The sequence below is a fragment of the Glycine soja genome, chromosome 14, assembly GCF_004193775.1.
Source record: "Glycine soja cultivar W05 chromosome 14, ASM419377v2, whole genome shotgun sequence".
Lineage (NCBI taxonomy): Eukaryota > Viridiplantae > Streptophyta > Magnoliopsida > Fabales > Fabaceae > Glycine > Glycine soja.
Window position 1 is genome coordinate 6,297,494 of NC_041015.1, and position 8,050 is coordinate 6,305,543.

Genomic DNA, 8,050 nt, shown 5'->3' on the forward strand with positions numbered 1-8,050 from the left:
AAATCTAAACAAAAGCTTATTTTGGACCAAATTTAAACAAAAACTGCTAAACTAAAAAGTACAGTAAGAGCTAAAAACCTGAATCGTATGCTAGTTGATTGAACTAAAAGTACAAAAGAATTTTAGTAAATTAATAAAGATTAAAATGAATAAAGAAATCTAATAGCTTGTAGCTTATAAATAAAAAACTTCAAATGAATTTAGAAAATAAAATTAGAAGCTTACTAGAGTAACTTGCCAAAACAATTCTAAACATTAAACCCAGAATACCAGACCAAAAACACACCTAAAAACATGTTTCTCTTTATTATTGTGTAGTCCTGTTTTTAACATTAAAATGGTGAAAATCCACATTAAGAATGGATTTATGCTTCAGAAAAAAATGCAGAGAACTTACAGAAAAAATGATTGAACTACTTCAATATAATGTATACCATCTCCGACAAATTTTTCATACAGCCTAGAAAAAAGCCATAACACCATCGTCTCTAATAACTCTAAATCAATCTTCCCATTTCGGCCCCAAAAGTATATAGCATTGCGGATATTCTGATCCTCCCAAAGAATTAATTAGTTATCGCATCAAAAAAAAAATCATTCCATTAACTTAAAAACCAAGAAGTCAAAGCTGATGATCCTCCACCTCTTGCAACAATATTTGATAGGCAAATTACAAAACCCAAAATTGAGAACCAATTTTAAGTGCGCTTGCCATAGTCAAACTACTCCAAATAGTCTACAAAATAGAAAACTTTATAGAAAGAGACCTGGACAAACTGTTTCAACATTAAAAAAAATAAAATTCGTACCCCATTGCCCAGAGACTCTTCGCTATGCGAAGGTATGGGGGAGGGATATTGTACACAACCTTACCCTTGCATATGCAAAGAGACTGTTTCCGGAAACTGTTTCAACATTATCAAAGTAAAAAGTAGAGAAGAACACAAACCAGTGATAAATACTTTGTTCCCAAGAACTACAGAAAATGAGGATGAATTTCAATAACAACGATCAAGGCTACAAAAACATCTACCCAAGACTATCGAAGTAGATTATTACAGGACAGGGCATAGCACAATCGTTTGATGATGATGCAGCAAAGCCAAATCTCTTGATCAAACAGTACATCACTTAAATTAAATTTCCTTCAAGTGAAGGACAATTAACATAAACCTGCAAACACAGCATAAATTATGTCAGAAGAAATTTCAGTCAATTACCCATAGTTAAGGACCAACCCAATCAAAATATACCACTATCATCGACTAAGCAATAAAATAGGCTCAAGGAAAAGAACTACCAAAGTTTCAAGAGAAAATCAAAGATAGTACATGGTGTTTTAAACATTATGCTAATAATCCCAAACAAAAAAATCCATCATGAGCAAAGAGCAAAATGCAATTACGCGTGCAATATAACACTACCCACAGCCATAAAATATTCAAGGTCAAAACGAATTACCTCAAGCAGAGAGTCATAATGTCCTTCCCTGCTTCTTTGCGAAACATAAGGATGCATTATTTCATCATCTGGCAGATATCTCGCTCCTTCTTCAGACATCTAAACTCAACGAATATGTAATACAGTTGCACAATTCTTGAAAAAAGGCCAAATCTGATGATGATCCAAAACAGAAAACTGGAAGGAATCTTGAAGCTACACTACATGCAGTTATTTACAGCCATCTGTACTCTCATTGCCACATAAGCTATCCATGGCACATTTTATATATAATACATCAAACTCCCACATATCCCCAAAAGAACCAAGTACAGGTGCAACTAAAAGCTACATATTACAATGGCAGCAAAACATCAATCAACCCTAAAATACAGGCACAATTCTACATCTGATTTAAAATACAGATATAGGTTGATAAATAGCAAATGTATGCTGAACATAAATAAAACTTGCAACTTCTTATTGAACAAGTTAAAAACTCGAAACCAATATTAAAAATTATTGCTATTCTCAAAGATTAATAGTTAATTAAATTAATCAAAATTATAGTGAACATAATAGTTAATTAAATCAATCAAAATTATGGTGAACGAAGTAGATTTGTATCCTGACTACAATTATATTGAACGAGTCATTTAATTGTAAGAAGCTTCAAATTCAATCCAAATCCTGAAAATATAAAATAGGTCACAGTATACATGGGTGTAAACCATCATACAGTCAAGAGCGAGCTAGCTACATTGATCTCTTTTGAAGGAGATTGTATAGTGATTACGATTATTTAACGAATCATTTAATAGTAAGCGACTTTCAATTCAATTCTAATCACAAAAACATTAAACTGTATACATACGAGTAAATAAACCATTTTACTTACGAAACCATAACACCATACTGTGAACAAATATCTAAAACATGCAGTCAATTGTAGCGATTGCCTTTTTGTTTAAATTACGAAACTATAAAGCCAATTATAATTTATTTACATGTGAGGCACCATTATATTGAAAAATTGAATTAAATTGTAAACAACGAAATTAAAATAAATTAAAGCGTACGTTCAGCACTATGTAATATGTACCTTGCCGAGTTGCCAATTCTTTGTCATGTTGTTGAGCCCTTACGACGCGAACTAGAGTATAGAAAAATTCACAGGACATAGAAGAGAGAAAGGAAAAGAAAGGAAAGGAAAAAACACAACAACACCATAGAGAGAGAAGAGAATCGGGGCCAAAAAGAAAAAAAAACACCCCCGAAACCTTCCCTCCCCAAAACAAAAAACAATATTAATTTTTATTAGCGCTTTTCGGACCCGCCATGCAAGCGCACCTGACATGGCAAAGGTCCATTAACAATAACAAAAAAAAACAGAACAACTATCTTGCATTCTTGCTGTATATATACCTCTCACAGACACTCCTCTCTCGCAAGTATCAACCATAACCACCACACTTCAACCAAGGTTTTAAGTATCGGTTGCGAGTCGCATTGCAGTTTCCTCGCGTTTATTGATATCGCGGCAAATCGCAGACAAATGCCACATGCCACCTATGCGGTCGCAATTGCAACCCGTTATTTAAAACCTTGACTTCAACCAATCAGATCGAATATCGAATAACCATATAAAATATAAACTCCTAAAGGATTATTTTACCAATAAATTCTAAATTACACAGCGAATCTGGCGTTAATTACTCTGATTCGAGTCTTTCGACACGAGACCATCAACATCCACCGCAGAAAGATCACGTACGATAATCACCGGTGCCGCCGAAACCTTCAAACACAAATATCATAGCCGATTGAATGAAATTCAAATAAGAATAACTGCAATCGGAAACTCGTACAGTTTCACGGTCAAATTAATCGGAAATTTCGCTTACCTCCAACGAAAATCATCCCTAAGAACCAGATCGAGGTTCGATCGGCGAAATAAGAACAAACTTTGCGTTTGACCGATCATAACCAGGGTTTGATGAGACACGGAAAATGCGACGAGTACGATACACGCGGCAACGTTGAAATGCAATGGAAATTGAGATGCGTTGCGATCATATTATATAGGGGAATTTGGAGATGATCAACGGTTGTGATTGGTTGGCAACGAATGGATCAAACGGTTCGAATTGGATGAGTTGGATGGTGCGCCAAAAATGAATGCGTGCCTGTTGTTGGTTGGTTGGGTATTTGCGGTCACAGAGAAAAGAAAGAGAAGGTTCTCGATGACGTAGATATTTTTGCTTGACACGTGTTTTATGTGTCGTTTTGGAATTTCGTAATTGGGTTTTCGGATAGGTCCACGGGCTGATTCTGTTCGTTGGGCTTTAGACCATTTTGTTTTTGCCAAAAAAAAAATGTAGAATGATTTTCTCTCCTAAGTTTCACGAATATACGAGGGACATTCTGTTCTTCTGGTTCAAGGGATTACTTTCAATTGTTGATTATTGTTTTTTTTTATTCGTGGGAATCGAAAATAATATAAGAGGATTTATAATAATACACACCTTCTGCTTAATCAATTGAAATAGATCCATTGACGATGATTTTTGGCTCTAACATGTATAGTATCTCACTGGACATTCTATTTTATGGTGCATATCCTTAACTACATATATATAAATACATCTTTTGTCGTTCAAAAAAAATAAATAAGTTTCATGAATATGATATTATATTCTTAGGGCAATTGCTTCTTGTCCCTACGAATTTGTTCCTTGCAACTTTTTTATCTTCTCGAAAGCTTAATCTAGAATACATTTTTACATTATGGATTAATCTTTCTGGAATGTAATCCAAAATGGAAATTTTTACATTACTGAAAGACTAATCCAAATCTAATCTGCATTCCAGATTAGGGTGCAAGAAGCAAATCTGGTGGTACAAGAAGCAACTGCCCATTGTTAATTACCATATATCATCTTAGTGTTAGAAGGCTATTGTTTCCTCACCTCCCAGGTTGCTTCCAACACCTCTTTTATGACTTCTGAAAATGGTCAATCCGAAATGTAAAATTAAATTATGGAATGCACCCTATTTTTGGCTTCTGGAATCACAAGAAGGAACAAAAAATTTATATTTCGGAAAGGGGGCAGGAAGTAACGGCCGTGTTAGAAACTTAAAGATGCTAAATGGGCTAATCTGGCCCTAATCTCTTATGAGTTGTGTTTTTCAATACTTGGTATTTGTTGGTTAGGACAAAATTGGACCATTTATTATTTTAATCTAAATTTATATTATTTTATAAGAAAAAATATATTAATATAAGACCTAATAGGTCCAATGGTTTTTAGACTAACATTTGTCAAGCCTTGTTTGCCCATATAGTTCATCGGGTCAAGCTAATTTTGACAACTCTAATTGTAAAAGCATAAAAATAAAAAATAATATACCAATAAATAGAGATATTCTTATAGAGTGATGGACTCAATAAATCACATTTAAGCCAACCAATCAATAAATTATTTGTCAAGTTAAAAAAAAGTTAGGTTGGAAAATAGCAAAACCTTTTTATTATAAGGCAAAAAATATTATTAAAACGATTTGGCCCACAAGGTGTGTTCCAAAATCATAACAGAAAATACAAGAGATAAGTACAATGAGTAACCCCTGACAAGCCTCCCAAAAAGCTTCAACCAAATGCGAAGTGAGATATAAAAATTACATCCCCTATGACAGCTAATGAAACAAAATAGTTCTAGCTATTAAAAACAGCATCTAAAAAACAACCTTGGCACTTGGTAATCAACAATACAGTAACCAAAAACCACCTCATGTCTGAAAATGCTTTGAACCAGTGTGTTTGCCTTCAACATTCACACGCAAAAACCACACCAGCAAACAAAATTAGGACCAGAAAAAACAACAACAACATAATAATCAATTGATTGCACTTGCCTTCAAACAAATTAAGGGATCAACTAGTCAATTACAAACAGAATACACAAATCCTTTTTTCATTGCCTTCAGCAAGCACCAAATAGATACTTGATCGTGTTCAGCAATTTTTCAATACTAGGTCTTATCCCTGATAATTGTTATGCTACGTAGTTTGTGTATTTAAATCACATAGTAATTATCTAATTTGTCTCTTTTTTATTGTTTCTTTTGTGTCTAAATATTAGGACTTTAGTTTCTTTTGATTTTTTACCTAGTAGATGCTAAAGTTAGTAAATTTATAGTGTTTTTGGTTGAAAACTTTTTATAGAGATACAACAAGAGACATGAAAGAGGATTAAAGAGCTAGAGAATCACACTCAGCGCAACAACCTCGCTCAGCACATCAAGACCGCTCAGCCCAAGAAGCTCACTTAGGGCAAGAATTCACATGGGAAGTCAGTTGTCACGCGCAAGTGTGCTAAGCGCGCACCATGCGGCTTAGTGCGTGGTCACTTAAGCCAACTGGGCTTTTTGCGCTGCACTCAGCGTGCCATCTCGCTTAGCGCACAGTCAATTTTGAAAAAAAAATATGAATGTGTTGCATTTTAAGAAAAAAGAAAACGAAAGCAGTTGGGGACCAAATTGGAGAGCTAGGGCACGAGAGAATGGAGAAAACCCACTCACTTGGGGACCCTTTCCTTCATTTTTTTCATTCTCTTTCATACTTCTGTTTCCTTTTCGCATTTGTAAGTCTCTCATGACAATGAGAGACTAAACCACCCATTGTTGGGAGCTCAGCAACCAAACACTCTTGATGTAATGATTCTAACTATTTGTTTAATGTTATTTTGATATTATTGTCTCTTTTTTGTGCTTATTATCATGTTTATAGTTTGATCACCTTTATTCATGTAGTGTTATAGGGTTTATACATTGGAAAATATTTGTATCCTAAGAACTTGAAAAGAGCATCTAGATAATTCATGTCTAGAGATAGAATGATATTATTTAATCTTATTTATGCATATTTATTCTTAAAGCAAATTATTTGATGTAGCTCTTAAGGGATTAGGAGTAAAATTAGGTAATTTAGACTCTTTCACATGAGGGATCATGGTTAGGGTAGGTTAGCGGATGAAGGTAATAATCGGAATAACATTAAATAGTGAAAAATCCTTAATGTTGCATCAAGAGTAGTTTCGATAGACTGAGTCCCAACACGTTTCGTAATTTTTCTACAACCGACAACTTACCCCTCTGAGTGTTTGTGTTATATCTCTTTAATGTACTATGCTTAATTATCTTTATTTATGTCGAATTTTACATTTTCATATCATTATTCGACAAATATTGAAATTAATTCATTATTTGCTTAAAATTAGATTGGTAACCGCAAAATTTGAGTTAATTTGATAGTCAATTTTGGCTAACAATTATTATAATTTCTTTACTTTATTGTTGTTTTTAATGAAATAATAAAGAAATTAATATCTTTGTAGTTTTTTATCAACAGAACTTAAAAGAAAAAGATTTCAAGTGTTTTGAAGGAAAATTGATGCAAAAACTTGAAGAAAAAAATTTGAAGATTGGTACAGCCCGCTTAGCGCGTAAAACAGACCCAGCGTGTCTCCTCACTTAACGGCCAACTCATGCTTAGCGCGAAGAAGGCCCACGAGAGAAGCCCAGAGGTGCGTTTAGCGCGAAAACCCGCACTGAGCGCGAGGTCACGTGAACCTTAGGCATATAAAAAGAGTAAGAAGCAGAAAGAAATAACACAACCTACACACCGGGACAACACCACTCTAGAGACTCATAACTCTCTAATGATTACATCATAAGCCTGAGTATCTCTAATAGGGGAAACTCTCTTTCTATGTCCATTATCCCCTTCTCCTCCTCTAACCATCCCTCTTCTTTTATCCACATTAACCCCCTAAAGTATAAAAGTCTCTTATAGAAATGAGAGGTTAAACCCCCTTAGTTAGGGTCTGGCAAGCCTAAAAAAGTCAAAAAATATATTGTATGTTTCATATCTATCAATGCAAATAGGTGTTTTATTTCCTATTATCCTTTCTTATTTTAATTTCATGTATCATTCATCCTTGTATCATTTTTAGGGGTTAGGCGCTCGAAAAAGGTAATCCTTAGTAGAAATATAAGAAAGGTCTTATTTGCATCAATTTTAGGGATTAATCATTCGAAAGAGGGTAATTTCTAATAGAGCTCAAAGAAAGGGATATCTTAATAAAATCATTGTTAAACATAAAGTAATTGCATTATGCTCATGCATCAAAGCAAACATCTAGAATTAGAACTTCATGCATTTTATCTATTGAGCCTTTGCAAAGACATTTGAGAGATAGATAGGTAAGATAGGCTTGTCATTGTGAGAAATCAGGGACAATTATTCTAAAAGATGTGGGTAGAAAAAATTCACCAAATTGATAGCAAAAAATATAAAATCGTACATCTTAGACAAATAAGGCATGTTAGGTCCCAACGTTATTACATTCTGCATTCATTTTTTTATCATTATCTTTATCTTTTACTTTTTTATCTTCTACTCTTTTATCTTTATCATCTTTTAATTTAAATCTTTTATCTTTTCTATCTTCTATTTTTATCTTTAAATCTCTTATCTTTTATTTTAAATCTTTATCTTATCTCCTATCTTTTTTTATCTTTTATTTTAAATTTCTTATTTGTTGCTTGC

At 33.6% G+C, this 8,050-nt stretch overlaps 1 long non-coding RNA gene across 2 annotated transcripts; it reads right to left on the minus strand.

The window, feature by feature from the left end:
* Positions 1 to 287: 287 nt before the first annotated feature.
* On the minus strand, positions 288 to 3,506 carry LOC114384255. 2 transcript variants are annotated; one of them, XR_003660635.1, is made up of 4 exons: positions 3,345 to 3,506; positions 1,462 to 3,238; positions 950 to 1,173; positions 288 to 736 (listed from the first exon to the last, which is right to left on the minus strand). It is a non-coding gene; the product is annotated as an uncharacterized LOC114384255 (long non-coding RNA). The 2 variants fall into 2 exon arrangements; XR_003660634.1 differs by lacking the exon at positions 288 to 736 and having other exon boundaries at positions 896 to 1,173.
* Positions 3,507 to 8,050: the final 4,544 nt, after the last annotated feature.